A 16,856-nucleotide genomic window follows, 5' to 3' on the forward strand; every position below is an offset into this window, starting at 1 on the left:
TGAATAGAACAGAGGTGTCTACAAATTACATTAATGTGCTAATATTTTTGGACAGAAACTCTTTACTGTCTTTAGAGGGAATTCACAGTTTTGGAAAGCAGAAGACTTGAGTCAATGTCTTAGAAATGGAGGGACTATTCTGGACATTGTTTCCAGTTGGGCAGTAAGTGGCTGGCAATGAAGCAAAGTCTGCTGCTCCACTCCTGTACATCGATATTTTCCCACTCAAAGCTTTAGTCATTTCCTGCAACTGCAACAAGAAAGTGTAGTGTCAAGCTTCGAACCAGGCTCAGCACCACGTTAAAACTCCAGATTGGAGCACTGTGGTCAGAGATGTGGAAACACTGAGCTTTGACTGTGACCTCTGGATTGTGACATCTCCTAATGTCCTCAAACGTTCCAAGAATTACATCTTTTACTCAAACTTACCAATCTGGAATTTGCTCAAACTTTTGGCTGGGATTTCATGTTTGGCATTAACACTATTTGAAGAATATTGTTTAAAGTCTTCTAATGAACTGCCTGTTTGTATTTACCTAAATGAACAGGTATTTTAAAAATGGAAATTAAAAATAAAGCAGTTGAAGATAAACATAATTTGGGGATCTCTGTGACCTAGCTATGGACAGCAATGATGAGCCAGTCTGTTTGATTTATTCTCTCGGGACTGCCCTTTCTCTGACCCAGGAGGGGGCTGTGTGGGAAGCTAGTTAGTGAGATAGGCCACTAGTGCTGTTCTGCAGAATGTCTGGAGCCAGAGTGTTTGCAAAGAGCCTCTGATAAATAGGCAAAACAGGCCTTGCTTGCTCCAGCTGGACTTCAGTGACGCTCAGAGATCATTGAATCCTCATGTAATAACTCAGCCAGAAGAGACTCCCTGTGCTTCACCAAATACTGGTAAGCAGAATTTAAAATCTATCCTTTTATTTTATTTCTGGTAACTTTTTTAAAAATGCATTTACGCTGTTATAACTCCAAAAATATCCAATTTAGTTAACTTACTGAATTTCTGACATAAAAATAACTTTAACTAAAGATGTGAAAATGAGCAAATAATTAACAGTAGTGGAATGAATTGAAGTTGTATGTTATTCAGCAAATGACATGAGATAACAACAATCTGATATATAGAATTATCTCTGTAACAAAACTGTTAAGCATATTGGGTCTGCCTCTTCTTTATATTTTTTATATTTGATTACATGTCCGCTAGATTGAACAACATTCTCAACATTAGAGCAGTGACTATGATTCATGAAAAGTTCTTAATTGGTTATAAATGCTTAGGGACACTAAAGGGCACTAATTTAAATGCACGTTTGTTTAAAAATTGCATATTACCATAAACCTGCGCAGTTCTCATGATCTGTTAACAAATACTGGTGCAGTCTTCGATACGATATAACATGAAGTGTTGTCTTTGGAATTTGTCACCATGTTGAAATTATGATTGGTGACTACTAGGAGTCAAATGTTCATCAGATATTTAGCTGTCCTGTATATTGATGCAGAATATTAACTCAAACTGTGAAGTCTTACAAAGATATTAAATTTCTACTAACTCCTCAACAATCATACCTGTGGTTGTAAATTAATCGATAGTTTATTTTTCTGGTTGTAACGTAAATACAATTATTACTGGGCAAAGTGTTTTGATGTTATGAGAATATGGGATATCTTGACTATGAGAGCTGGCCATGTACACAAGAAGATTATAATGTAGTGTAAATATCTATTAATTATCCCACAATTAACACATAGGATATTCCACAGTGAATTTAGAAACCATAATACAGTTCAAAGAATTATTTGTTACTAGAATACAAACTGTATCAGACTGTTGCTACTGTGCTGATTTTGTGAAGTGTCACCATTGTTTATAATGTACTGGTGGAAAGACACGTAAACTGATAAAGTACCCTCAAAATCTCAAAGTTTCATGTTCATTATAATGTGACTAAGTCCATAGGCTTGTTGAGTTAGATAACTCAACAAGTGAAGCTTTGTTTAGTTATTGAGAAATCTTGATTATGGGCCAAAGCCTGTAGCACAGGACTCCACCAAGGTTGAAGCCAGTGGAACAAATAAATTGATAATTGATGACTTGGTGGCAATATGCTTGATTTTTAAAAGCCTTAATTGAATACAAGAAGAAAAGACTGGGGTAGATTTTAGATGGTTCAGAATTTTTTAGATCTTGGAAGATGCTCTAATTTACTTGGTTTTAAAACAGTAAAAATGTAGTGGGCACGTGGGTGGCACGGTGGCACAGTGGTTAGCACTGCTGCCTCACAGCGCCAGAGACCGGGGTTAAATTCCCGCCTCAGGCGACTGACTGTGTGGAGTTTGCACGTTCTCCCCGTGTCTGCGTGGGTTTCCTCCGGGTGCTCCGGTTTCCTCCCACAGTCCAAAAATGTGCAGGTCATGTGAATTGGCCATGCTAAATTGCCCGTAGTGTTAGGTAAGGGGTAAATGTAGGGGTATGGGTTGCGCTTCGGCGGGGCGGTGTGGACTTGTTGGGCCAAAGGGCCTGTTTCCACACTGTAAGTAATCTAATCTAATCTAATCTAGTTTGAAAGCTGTACACTGAAATAACTCCAGATCCTGTTACCAAGTCACCTTTTATTTACAGGTGCACAGTACTTGACATTGGTCTTCAGACCCAACTCTCAGAGTGAACAGAATGTCTAATACTTCTGTTTATATCTGTCAGCCAGGGCTCCCTAATTGGACCAGATTAACAACCCCAATGAGGCAACTCATATATTATGAGGTCTACCTAGCTGACCTCATTACAATCACCCCCTCTTAGTCTGGGGGTGTAGGTTTTGTCTTGTAGGCTTTTCTGGGGCATTTTTGCACTGGCTACGGTTCCTCCGACTTTGCTTCAGATACTGGTGGCATGTATCAGACTGTAGCCTGGCTCTTGATCCCGGAGCATCCCAGGAGAAATTCATCTTCTTTCAGGCGGTAAAGGCATCAAGGTTCCAATATCTGCCATGTCCATCTCAGACTCTGAGGTTTCTTTGATGAGAGACAGAGGAGAGAACCCAAAGTTTCCAACAGCCTTTCTGGCCGTTCTGAGGGGCTGGGTACATTTCACTATTGTTTCGTTTGCGAGTTTGCATCTTTCATGTGGTCCATGTGCTTGTTTGGGTTCGCCTACCTACCCATACTTCGTACATCAGAGGACCCGACTTTGCATCAACCATGCCTCTTCCCATGCAGGGCCATTTCCATGCTTTTGGCACCAAGCTTTGTCCCCTCAAGTAATCTGTCTCTCTCACTTAGAGGAGTCTTGTGTCTGGCATTGGCATTCCTGATGCCATTTCACCCTCCCTCCCAAATCATGGGAAGACCCGATGCACAGACTTTTCCCCATAAGCAACTCTGCTGGAGCTATCCCTGTACTTGCATGAGGGGTGATGCGAAATCAAATAGGAACTGAGACAGTTTGGTTTCAAGTGAAGCTGTAGGCTGTTTCTATAATCCTGCCCTCAAAGTTTGGACTGCTGTTTCCGCCAGACCATTGGATGGTAGGGAGCTGTCCTTATATGTCAAATCTATTTGACTTTAGGAAATACACAAATTCCCTGCTGATAAACGATGGCCCATTGTCTGTGATCAACACTTACAGGAGCCTGTGTACTGTAAAAGATGTTCATAACATTTCTGTTGTTGTCCCTGTGTTTGACAAGTTAACACTATGTTTGACCAACCACTTTGAGTGGGCATCCCAATGACTATGGAAGAGCCTGCATAGTCGAGTCCAGGGCTTACCTAGCCATTCCCATGAATGTAGGGGAGTTGCCCGCAGTCATTTTTGTCTTTGTTGAGACTCTGGTCACTGCCCCAGCAACATGGCTATGTCTGCATCCAAATAAAACTTCTTGCCAACATCCTCATTTTGTACACCCCTGGATGACCTGATGGAGTTCAGCCAGTATCTGAGGACAGGACAATCACTCTTGCTCCCCATAATAATATGCTGTCCTCTACTGTGACCCAGTCGCTCTGGGTCCAGAAAGGTTTCAGTTTTGGTTGTGATGGCCCTTTTGTTTCCACCATCACCACCAACTGTTTCAGTTTTGCCAGGACGAGAGTTTTTGTGTCCACGGTCTGATATTGTCAGTGGTGACAGGATGGGTGTCCAGAAAGTTTACAGCCAGAACAGACTGTTCCATTGGCGGTACCACCAGTGGTGTATCTATCAGCGGGAGGTGGCTCAAGGCATCTGCATTTGTTATTGGCTTCCCAGACGGTGTTCCAACTTGTAATTGTATGCACATAGAATGAGAGCCCATTGCTGAAGTATATCTGAAACTTAGGGGAGGGAGGAAGGGTTGGCAAGTCCTTATCCTCTTTGAATAGCCCTAGCAGGGGTTTGTGGTCTAGTGGCATGCCTGCAATATACATTTTTCCCTTCTAAAGTGTATGCCCACCTTGGAGAAATGTCTAAGGACTTTGTCCAAATTCTTTTTAGGTCTTCCCTGTTATTGGTGCATCATTCAGTTAAATGGCGACCTGTAGTAGACCTTGTAAAATGTAGTCCATCATCCCCTGAAAACTGGCACAGGCTGATGACACCCCAAGCTGCAGTCTCGAATATCGGTACAAATCCTGATGGGTATTATTTGCAGAATATTTTGAGGAATGGTGTCTAACCACAATTACAGGTCCACCTCATGTCCAGCTTCATGAAGGACAGCATGAAGGAAATTAAGGATATTGAAAGAAAAACATACAACATGTCAAAGATTAGTGATAAATCAATTAGTGGGCAAGATTTTAAAAAAACAAATGACCAAATAAAGAGAGAAAATAAAATTTGAAGGTAAGTCAACATGTAATATTAAGAAAGATAGCAAAAGCTTCTTTAAGTATATGTAATGGAAGAGAGGAACTATAGTGAACATCGGTCCCATAGAGAATGAAGTTGGGGTAATCATAATGGGGAAACAGGAAATGGCAGAGGAGCTGAATAAATATCTTGAATCAGTTTTCACATGGAAAGCATGGAGTCTATTCCAAAAATAATAAATAATCAAGGGAAATAATGGGGAGAGAATTTGGAAATCCTTGTGCAAGAAACACAAAAAGCTAGCATCATCAAGAAACAGGGAAGGTAAATTGAATTTTAGCCTTCATTTCAAATAGAATGAAGTATAAAAAAGGGAAGTCTTGTTAAAACTATACAAGACATTTGTCAGACCATAGCTTGAATATTGTCAACAGTTTTGGTTTGCTTATCGAAGGAAAAATATCTTGGCACTGGGGAGCAGTCCAGAGAAGGTTGTGCAGGCTGACCCTAGGTATGGAGGGATTTTCTCTTGAGGTTGAGTACTTTGGAGTTTGAAAAAATGAGAGTTGATCTTATTGAAACATATAAGATTAGCTAGTTTTGCAAAGATTTGTAGCTCAGGTTGAGGTTCTGGATGTAGGTTTGCTCACTGAATATATTGAGAGCTGAGATAGATTGTTAGTCAGTAGGGGAATCAAGGATCATGGGGAAAAGGTAGGCAAGTGGACTTGAGGATTATCAGAGTCAAAAAGAGTAGCACTGGAAAAGCACAGCAGCGCAGGAAGCATCTGACAAGCAGGAGAGTCGATGTTTTGGACATAAACACTTCTTCAGGTTTAATTAATTCAAGTTTAATTAACATGATTAAATTCTTTGATGAAATAACAGAAAGGCTCCAATTATTGTTTCTGGGTTAGGGATACAGAAAGAGAGAATCTCAGCTTTAAGTTCCTGACCTTTAAATTGGCCACCTCCAGTTGAAGTTTTCTTCCAGGGAGCTGAGCTGGACTGGGAGTTGGGTTGGACTGGGAATTGGGCTGGACTGGGAATTGGGCTGGCTGGAAATTGGGCTGGAATGGGAGTTGGGCTGGAATGGGAGTTGGGCTGGAAAGGGATATGGTTGGACTGGGATTTGGATTGAAATGAGATTTGGGTTGACTGGGATTTGGACTGGACTGGGATTTGCACTGACTGGGAATGGGTTGGACTGGACTGGGATCTGGACTGAACTGGAATTTGGACTGGGATTTGGGCTAGACTGGAAGCTGTGTTGGACTGGGACTTAGATTGGACTGGACTGGGAACTGGGTTGGAATGGGACCTGGGCTGGACTACCAAAACAGATCCTTGTGGCACACCACTGTAACTGGACTCCAGGCTGAATATTTTTCATCAACCACCACTCACTGCCTTCTTTCGGAAAGCCAGTTTCTAATCCAAACTGCTAAATCACCCTCAATTCCATGCCTCTGCATTTTCTCCAACAGCCTACCATGTGGAACCTTATCAAAGGCTTTACTGAAGTCCATGTACACCACATCAACTGCCCTACCCTCATCTACATGCTTGGTCACCTTCTCAAAAAACTCAATGAGGTTTGTGAGACATGACCTGCCCTTGACGAAACCATGTTGACTATCTGAAATCAAATTGTTGTTTGCAAGATGATTATAAATCTTTTCTCTCATAATCCTTTCTAAAACCTTTCCTACAACAGAAGTAAGGCTCACTGGTCTATAATTATCTGGGTCATCGCTACTGCCCTTCTTGAACAAGGGCACAACATTTGCAATCCTCCAGTCCTCTGGTACCAAACCTGTAGACAATGATGACTCAAATATCAAAGCCAAAGGCTCTGCTATCTCCTCCCTAGCTTCCCAGAGAATCCTTAGATAATATCTCGTACCACATTCTTCTCCTCTACAATATTCGCCTTTTCCTGAGTGAAAACCGATGAGAAATGTTTGTTTAGCACCTCTCCGATCTCCACAGGGTCCACATTCAATTTCCCACTTCCGTCTTTGACTGGCCCTATTCCTATCCCAGTCATCCTTTTATTCCTCACATAACTATAGAAAGCTTTAGAGTTCTCCTTTATTCTATTTGCTAAAGACTGCTTGTGTCCTCTCTTTGCTCTTCTTAACTCTCTCTTTAAATCCTTCCGAGTTGATTTGTAACTCTCCATCGCCTCATCTGAACCATCTTGCCTCATCAACACATAAGCCTCCTTCTTCTGCTTAACAAGTGATTCAATTTCTGTACTAAACCACAGTTCCCTTACCTTATCACTTCCTCCCTGCCTGACAGGGACATACCTATCAACGACATGCATTATCTGTTCCTTAAACCAGCTCCACATTTCCATTGTCTTCATCCCCTGCATTTGCTACCCCATTCTATGCATCCTAATTCTTGCCTAATCGCATTATAATTGCCCTTGCCCTATCCATAACTCTTGGCCTGTGGCATGTGCCCTTTCCATAGCCAAACTAAACATAACTGAATTTTGGTCGCTCTCTCCAAACTGCTCAATCAAACATCTGGCCTGGTTCATCACCAAACACCAGATCCAGTGCGGCCTCCCCTCTTGTCGGCCCTTTGACATACTTTGTCAGGAAACGCTCCTGTACACATTGGACAAAAACTGATCCATCCAACGTACTGGAGTTATAGCATTTCCAGTCAATGTTGGGAAGTTAAAGTCCCCCATAATGACCATCCTGTTCCTTTCACTCCTACCCAGAATAATGTTGCCAATCCTCTCTTCCATCTCCCTGGAATTCTGCAGAGGCCGATAAAAACTCCAAGCAGTGTGACCTTTCCTCTCCTGTTGCTAAACTCAGCCCACACTACCTCAGTAGACGAGTCCTCGTCAAAGGTTCTTTCAACCACAGTTATACTATCCTTGACTAACAAGGCCATAGCTCTTTTACCACCTTACCTGTTCTTAATGGAAGATCTAAACCCTGGAACTTGAAACATCCATTCCTCACCCTGCTCTATCCATGTCTCCGAAATGGTCACAACATCGAAATCCCAGGTATCTATCCATGCTGCAAACTCATCTACTTTATTTCAGATACTTCTGGCGTTGAAGTAGACACACTTCAAACCAGCCTGCTGTCTGCCAGCACAATCCTGTGACCGTGAAATCCTGTCCCTGTCCTCCCTACTCTACTATGCACTGCAACTACACCTCAGGTTCCCATCCCCTTGCTGAGCTAGTTTAAACCCACCTGAATAGTACCAGCAAATTTCCCACCCAGGATATTAGTACCCCTCTCGTTCAAGTGAAGATTGTCCTGTTTGTACTGGTCCCACCTTCCCCAGAATGAGCCCCAATTATCCAAGTACGTGGAACCCTCCCTCCTGCATCATAATCTCACTTAATTGAATAGCAGCATTGAAGGATTGAGTGGCGGTTTGTATGTCTATATGCACTTGAATGGGTCGCATTCATAAAAAAGAGCAAAGATTAATTGGAAAGCAAGCATAAGAACACAAAGGTAAAAAGAAATCAAAGCTAGAGTTATGTATAGGCCTCCAAACAGTTGTCAGGAGCTGGGTCACAAGATACATCAGGATCATGAGGGATTTCAGTATACAGGTGGATTAGGAAAATCAGGTGGTAGTGGATTCCAAGAAAAGGAATTTGTGGAACGTTTGGAAGATGGCTTTTTGGAGCAGCTTGTGGTGAAACCCACTAGGAAACAGGCAATACTGGATTTAGTGTGGTGCAATGAGGCAGATTTGATCAGGGAGCTTAAGATGAAGGAACCCTGAGGACGAAATGATCATAATATAATTGAATTTACTCTGCAATTTGAGAGGGAGAAGATAGAATCAGATGTAACAGTATTACAGCTGAATAAAGGCAACTACAAAAGCATGAGGGAGGAGAACTGACTGGGAGAGGAGCCTAGCAGGAAAGACAGTGGAACAGCAATGGCAGGAGTTTCTGGGAGTAATTCAGGAGACACAGCAGAGATTCATCTCAAGTAAAAAGAAGCATGGTCCAGGGAGGATGAGGTAGCTATGGCTGACTAGGGAAGTTAGGAATAGCGTGAAAGCAAAAGAGAAAGGATATAATGTGGTGAAAGATAGTTGGAACCCAGAGGATTGGGAAGCTTACAAAGACCAAATGAGGGCAACTAAAAAATAAATAAGGAGGGAGGAAATTTAATGTGTGGGTAAGCTAGCCAGTAATATTAAGGAAGACTAAGAGTTTATTTAGATATGTAAAAGGCAAAAGAAAGGCAAAGTGGACATTGGGCCGCTGGAAAATGACTCTACAGAGATGGTAGTGGGGAACAGGGAAATGGCTGAGGAAGTGAACAATTACTTCACGTCAGTCTTGATGGTGGAAGACACAAGTAATATTCCAAAAATTCAAGAGAGTGTTGGAGCAGAGCTGATACCGTGGCCATCACCAAAGAGAAGGTGCTAGAAAAACTGAACGGCCTGAAGGTGAATAAATCATCTGGACCAGATCGACTACACCCCAGACTTCTAAGGGAGATAGCTGAAGAGATAATGGAGGCATTAGTTGATGATCTTTCAGTAATCACTAGAATCATGGAGGGTCCCAGAAGACTGGAAAATCGTTAAAGTAACACACCTGTTTAAAAATGGAGTAAGGCAAAAGATGGAAAATTACAGACTGATTAGCCTAACCTCGGTCATGGGTAAGATCCAGGAATCCCTCATGAAGGACGAGATTTCTGAATACTTGGAAGTGTATGGTAAAATGTGGCAAAGTCAGCATGGTTTCATCAAGGGAATGTCATGCCTGACAAATCTTCTAGAATTCTTTGAGGAAGTAATGGGCAGGTTAGATCGAGGAAAGAGCCAATGCATGTTATCTACCTGGATTTCAAGAAGGCCTTTGACAAAGTGCTGCACAGGATGCTACTGAGTAAGTTAAGGGCCAGTGATGTCAGTGCTGTGAAGCAGCAGTGCTAACCACTGAGTCACCGTGCCGCCCTTAATCTAGATGAAGGAACTGAGGGCATTCTGGCTAAGTTTGCAGACAATACAAAGGTAGAGGGACAGCTAGTATTGAGGAAGCGGGGAGCCTGCACCTGGATTTGGACAGGTTAGGAGACCGGGCAAAGAAGTGGGAGATGGAGTCCAATGTGGAAAAGTGTGAGGTCATGCACTTTGATAGGAAGAATAGAGGCATGGACTTTTTTCTAAATGGAGAGAAAATTCCAAAGTCTGAAGTGCAAAGAGAATTGGGAGTTCTAGTCCAGGATTCCCTCAAGGTAAATTTGCAGGGTGAGTCAGTAGTTAGGAAGGCAAATGTAATGATGGCATTTATTTTGGGAGGACTTGAATATAAAAGTAGGCATGTATTTCTGAGGCTCTATAAGGCTCTGGTCAGACCACATTTGGAATATTACGCACAGTTTTGGGCCCCAAATCTCAGGAAGGATGTACCGACCCTGGAGCATGTTCAGAGGAGGTTCACGAGAATGGTTCCAGGGTTTAAAAGCTTAACATATGAGGAACATTTGAGGACTCTGGGTCTATTCTCGATGGAGTTTAGAAGGATGAGGGGGAATCTAATTGAAACATATAGAATACTGAATGGCCCGGACAGAGTGGATGCTGGGAAGATGTTTCCATTGGTAGGAGAAACTAGGACCCGAGTGCACAGCCTTTGATTAAAGGGAACACCTTTTAGAACAGTGATAAGGAGGAACTTCTTCAGCCAGAGAATGGGAATTTATGGAATTCATTTCCACAGAAGGCTGTAGAGGCCGGGTTTTTGAGTATATTTAAGACTGAGTTGGATAAGTTCTTGAGTATCAAGGGGATCAAGGGTTATGGGGAGAAAGTGGGACAATGAGGTTGATAAACTTATTAGCCATGATTGAATGGCATAGCAGACTCAATTGGCTGAATGGCCTAAATCCTGCTCCTATGTCTTATGGTCTTATGGTCATATGATCTGCTGAAAGGAGGTCTACCGTGTTGTGTCATTCTAGGATTGAAATTGCTTGATACCATAAGGAGTATGTTTTGTGTGATAGGTGGACAATCGTTTCACAGCTAACAGCATAAAAGTGAACAACACAACATGCAGTATGTAATGTAAAAGATAGATGATGCAAAATAAGTAAGGTATAACAAAAGATGTAAAACTCTGAGTTTCAGAATACATGGAGTATAGCAATTATTATTACAGCGTGAAGTGCATTATAACCTGTCGGAGAATTGAGCCCAATGGATCAGAGACCGCAAACGAAGATCGTAGTGAAATTGACAAGCGATATCACGGGAGAGAAATTAACCAAGCTGACACAGAACTGATTCTCTGCACAGATGACAAATTGCTCTTCCCTGGACAGAAAGTGGATGTATATTTTTATAGGATACAACACAAAAGCGATAATCGTAAAGCAGTTGCAATACAATGGTGAAAATTGTAAAGAGATTAAAACAAGAATAAACAAGATGGAAATTAATCAAGCGTCCAGCACTAGCAATTCATTTATAATTGACACAAGAGATTCCAGCCATCTCTGTGAGTGGGTGAGAATGACTTCTGGAGGATTCTTCATTGTATTTCCAGTCCACACAAATATGTGCAAATGTTCCTTCTCCTGGCATCCAGGTGTGACCATTGTGCTCCTCCTGTGAGCGAAGTCTTCCAGGGCCTCTCAGTCTGCCTGTTTGTTTATGCTGTAGGTTTCAATGGGAAATGAGCCTGCCCTTAGGGTATTGGGACTGCAGTTCTAATGGGGCTGGGAGCTGATTGTGAAAAGTTATTTTAGGGAGTGTATTCACTGCTCTAGGAAGGGGCTTGGACATGTCTGGTTTTTATGTTAGCCTGTTTGGTCAAGACTGGAGCACTCTGGGTAGTTTCTGTATATGTTGTCAGGCTTGATTTCTGTGTTTTTGCAGGCCAGCTTCTGTTTTTTATGTTGCCATGCTGTGGGTGAGCAGAGTAGCAGATCTTTTTCTGACATAACCACATACTAAATATATATTAATGCCAGTCTCAGTTAAGCCAGCATGAAATATGCAGGCGAAAGTGAGGACTGCAGATGCTGGAGATCAGAGTCTAGATTAAAGTGGTGCTGGAAAAGCACAGCAGGTCGGGCAGCATCCGAGGAGCAGAAAAATCAATGTTTCGGGCAAAAACCCTTCATCAGGAACTCTAATCATGAAATATGCATAGCCTGGGTGCTGCATTGTAAAAGTGATAACTCAGCAGGTTGGAACCCTTTCATGTTATAATTCCCCCAATTGATATCTGCTATCTCCTTTCTACAGAGTCCAGGCCAAGTTCATAAGTTAGATCAGAGTTTAACAGAATATCTTTAACAAAAATATAAACATGCATTGATTTATCTAGTGAAATGGAAAAAGTTGTATTTACATAAAGTCTTTTACAAGGACTTCTGAAAGCATTTTACAGTAAGTTCTGAGAAAGGGTCACCTGACCCACAATGTTAACTTTGATTTCTTTTCACAGATGCTGCCAGACCTGCTGAGCTTTTCCAGCAACTTCTGTTTTTGTACATGAAGTACTATTTGATTTGTGCTTACTATTACAATGTCGGAAAGGTGGAAAGTAATTTTCTTGTGTCAAGGTCCCACAAACGACAATGTGATAGCAAAACAGTTTTTGAGTGAGGTATAGATATTGGGCAGCACACAGTGCACTGGTTCCTCTTCGTGCCAATGCTGTAAGATCCTTTATGTCCAGCCAAGAAGGTTTTCAGGACACCGTTTTATCATTTTGCCTGATAAACAGCACTACTCAGAATGCAGCATACCCCAGTGCTATACTGAACTGTTGTAGGCATCACTGAAATCAGAACTCCAAGTTGGTAGATGAGTTGTCAAGTTGGTAGATGAGGTTTAATGCAGAGAAGTGCAAGATTCTACACACATAACGAAGAATATTGAAAGATAACATAAAATAGGGAGTACAGTTCCAATGGGATGCAGGAGATGGTCACATGTGTGTATCTGTGCGCAAATTAAAGACAAATTGAAAAAAGCAGTTAATAAAGCATACAGTGTCTCAGCTTTATTAATAGTAGCACAGAATACAAAAGTGATGGAGTGATGTTGAACTTGTATAAAACACTTGTTAGACCTCAGCTGGAGTATTCTGTACAGGTTCCAAAGAACGGCTCCAGGAAGGAGACATTTCAGTTATGGGACTGATTGAAGAAATTGGGACTTTGGAGTCTGGTCTTCTTCTTGCAGTGAAGAAGACTAAAAAGAGATTTGATAGAGATTTTCAAAATAATGAGTGGGTTGGCTGGAGTAGACAGAGAGAAGCTGTTCCTGCTCGAAAGAACAAAATGTGAGGGTATAGGTTTAAAGTGATGTGCAATGGACTTAAGATTGATATGAGAAAATGTTTTTTCACACAGCGAGGCATTAACACATGGAATGCACTGCCTGGAAATATGATGGAGGTAGCTTTAATTGAGGCATTAAAAGGGCATTAGATGATCATTTGGATAGAAATGGTTTGCATAAATATTGGGGAAAAGCAGGACATTGGTGATTGGCACTGGTGCTCATTTAAAGAGCTGATATAGGATCTTCAATGGGCTGAATGGCCTCCAGTTGTGCTGTAACAATTCTGTTGTTTTGTGATTCTGTAAAGAGAGTCTACACTGGTGGAGGTGACCAGGAGTTGGTTAAATGGTGGTCTGCAGTGATTGTGCATTTAATGTGGAGCTGGGAAAGACCCTAGCTTCTCCCCACTTCACAACAATATAAGTAGGAAAATTCAAACTAATCTTTCTGGTTGCAGCCTCCAGCAATCTGCTGCAAGGCAGCACACTAGATTGTTGAGTGTTTGAAGAAATAGACTGCAATGTGAATGGTGTACATATAGAATATAACAGAATAGCCTTTATTGTTACGTGCACTCGAATGAGTGAAACAAAAAGTTTATAATGTCGCCTCTCAGCGTCAGCTTAGGTACAGAGTCCCCAGGTATAGGTACTTTATACCAGGGTTCACAGTATTGAAATAGCATATGAGAATACAGAGTATAAAAATCCAGGATGAGAATAAAAATTGTCCTGGAGAAAGTGAGGACTGCAGATGCTGGAGATCAGAGCTGAAAATGCATTGCTGGAAAAGCGCAGCAGGTCAGGCTGAAGAAGGGCTCATGCCCGAAACGTCGATTCTCCTGCTCCTTGGATGCTGCCTGACCTGCTGCGCTTTTCCAGCAACACATTTCCAGCAATAAAAATTGTCCATAAAGTACTCAAGTTATAGTCCTTTTCCAACATGTGTCTGTGCCCCCAAGCTTCAGAACATAAGGCCATACTGCCTTTACATGCTGACCTCTATCCAGGATTAGCTCTGCACCATGCTCTGGGATTCAGCCCATTCTCCCTCTGCTCCCCGCTCCGGGACTCTGCCCCCTCTCCCTCTGCTCCTCGCTCCGGAACTCTGCCCCCTCTCCCTCTGCTCCCCGCTCCGGGACTCTGCCCCCTCTCCCTCTGCTCCCCGCTCCGGGACTCTGCCCCCTCTCCCTCTGATCCCTGCTCCGGGACTCTGCCCCCTCTCCCTCTGCTCCCCGCTCCGGGTCTCAGCCCCCTCTCCCTCTGCTCCCCGCTCCGGGACTCTGCCCCCTCTCCCTCTGCTCCCCGCTCCGGGACTCTGCCCCCTCTCCCTCTGCTCCTCGCTCCTAGACTCTGCCCTCTCTCCCTCTGCTCCCCATTCCGGGACTCTTCCCCTTCTCCCTCTGCTCCCCATTCCGGGACTCTGCCCCCTCTCCCTCTGCTCCCCATTCCGGGACTCTGCCCCCTCTCCCTCTGCTCCCCATTCCGGGACTCTGCCCCCTCTCCCTCTGCTCCGCGCTCCGGGACTCTGCCCCCTCTCCCTCTGCTCCCCATTCCGGGACTCTGCACCCTCTCCTCTACTCCTCGCTCCGGGACTCTGCCCCCTCTCTCTCTGCTCCTCGCTCCAGGACTCTGCCCCCTCTCCCTCTGCTCCCTGCTCTTGGATTCAGCCCCCTCTCCCTCTACTCCTCGCTCTGTGACTCTGCCCCCTCTCCCTCTACTCCTTGCTCCGGGACTCTGCCCCCTCTCCTCTACTCCTCGCTCCGGGACTCTGCCCCCTCTCCCTCTACTCCTCGCTCCGGGACTCTGCCCCCTCTCCCTCTACTCCTCGCTCTGGGACTCTGCCCCCTCTCCCTCTACTCCTCGCTCCGAGACTCTGCCCCCTCTCCCTCTACTCCTCGCTCTGGGACTCTGCCCCCTCTCCCTCTACTCCTCGCTCCGGGACTCAGGCCCCTCTCCCTCTACTCCTCGCTCTGGGACTCTGCCCCCTCTCCCTCTGCTCCCCATTCCAGGAATCTGCCCCCTCTCCCTCTGCTCCCCGCTCCGGGACTCTGCCCCCTCTCCCTCTGCTCCCCATTCCGGGACTCTGCCACCTCTCCCTCTGCTCCCCATTCCGGGACTCTGCCCCCTCTCCCTCTGCTCCCCGCTCCGGGACTCTGCCCCCTCTCCCTCTGCTCCCCATTCCGGGACTCTGCACCCTCTCCTCTACTCCTCGCTCCGGGACTCTGCCCCCTCTCCCTCTACTCCTCGCTCCGGGACTCTGCCCCCTCTCCCTCTGCTCCCCATTCCGGGACTCTGCACCCTCTCCTCTACTCCTCGCTCCGGGACTCTGCCCCCTCTCTCTCTGCTCCTCGCTCCAGGACTCTGCCCCCTCTCCCTCTGCTCCCTGCTCTTGGATTCAGCCCCCTCTCCCTCTACTCCTCGCTCTGGGACTCTGCCCCCTCTCCCTCTACTCCTTGCTCCGGGACTCTGCCCCCTCTCCTCTACTCCTCGCTCCGGGACTCTGCCCCCTCTCCCTCTACTCCTCGCTCCGGGACTCTGCCCCCTCTCCCTCTACTCCTCGCTCTGGGACTCTGCCCCCTCTCCCTCTACTCCTCGCTCCGAGACTCTGCCCCCTCTCCCTCTACTCCTCGCTCTGGGACTCTGCCCCCTCTCCCTCTACTCCTCGCTCCGGGACTCAGGCCCCTCTCCCTCTACTCCTCGCTCTGGGACTCTGCCCCCTCTCCCTCTGCTCCCCATTCCGGGAATCTGCCCCCTCTCCCTCTGCTCCCCGCTCCGGGACTCTGCCCCCTCTCCCTCTGCTCCCTGTTCTGGGACTCTGCCCCCTCTCCCTCTGCTCCCCATTCCGGGACTCTGCCCCCTCTCCCTCTGCTCCCCGCTCCGGGACTCTGCCCCCTCTCCCTCTGCTCCTCGCTCCGGGACTCTGCTGTCTCTCCCTCTGCTCCTCGCTCCGGGACTCTGCCCCCTCTCCCTCTGATCCCTGCTCCGGGACTCTGCCCCCTCTCCCTCTGCTCCCCGCTCCGGGACTCTGCCCTCTCTCCCTCTGCTCTTTGCTCTGGGACTCTGCCCTCTCTGCCTCTGCTCCCCACTCCGGGACTCTGCCCCCTCTCCCTCTGCTCCCCGTTCCGGGACTCGGCCCCCTCTCACTTTGCTCCCTGCTCCAGGACTCGGCCCCCTCTCACTCCACTCCCCACTCCAGGACTCGGCCCCCTCTTGCTCTGCCCACTGCTCGAGGACTCAGCTCCCTCTCACTCTGCTCCCTGCTCTGGAACCCAGTGCTGCAGATCTACAGGATATTGTTGTTAATATTTATGCCTGATCTCAAATTGGTTGAGCAATGAGCTTAGTTGGATAATATGTTCAACATATTTTCTGGCTGATACCAATTGTTACAGTTAACCTGAGAATGTAACTTTGAAAAAAAAAGTTTGTGATTTATATATGAAAGCAGTGAAACTATCATGGTCATTCTAACAGATGAAAGATTCAGCAAATAGTCAAGGCATTTTTCAATATATAATTTCAGATACATCACACTGTAAACTTTTGCTATAAATTCTGTGCCTTACAATTGTGTCCTCCACAATCACCTGAAGAAGGAAAGGTGCTCTGAAAGCTAGTACTTCCAATTAAACCTGTTGGAATATAACCTGGTGTTGTGTGATTTTGAACTTTGTACATCCCAGTCCGGCATCTCCAAAGAGACATCGCACTTCCAACCTCAGAAA

General features: G+C 45.1%; 1 protein-coding gene across 2 annotated transcripts in view; it reads left to right on the forward strand.

Moving 5' to 3' along the window:
• The first annotated feature begins 717 nt into the window (after positions 1 to 717).
• Positions 718 to 16,856, forward strand: part of LOC122563313 (bile acid receptor-like) — a 156,689-nt gene continuing 140,550 nt past the window's right edge. For both annotated transcript variants that reach the window (XM_087973718.1, XM_043717027.2), the window contains exon 1: positions 718 to 897. The gene's annotated coding sequence lies outside the window, so the exon portion shown is untranslated. The remainder of the gene's footprint in view (positions 898 to 16,856) is intronic.

Source organism: Chiloscyllium plagiosum, unplaced genomic scaffold (genome assembly GCF_037043375.1).
Source record: "Chiloscyllium plagiosum isolate Xiang-an unplaced genomic scaffold, Cpla_swu_hap1 HiC_scaffold_26, whole genome shotgun sequence".
NCBI lineage: Eukaryota > Metazoa > Chordata > Chondrichthyes > Orectolobiformes > Hemiscylliidae > Chiloscyllium > Chiloscyllium plagiosum.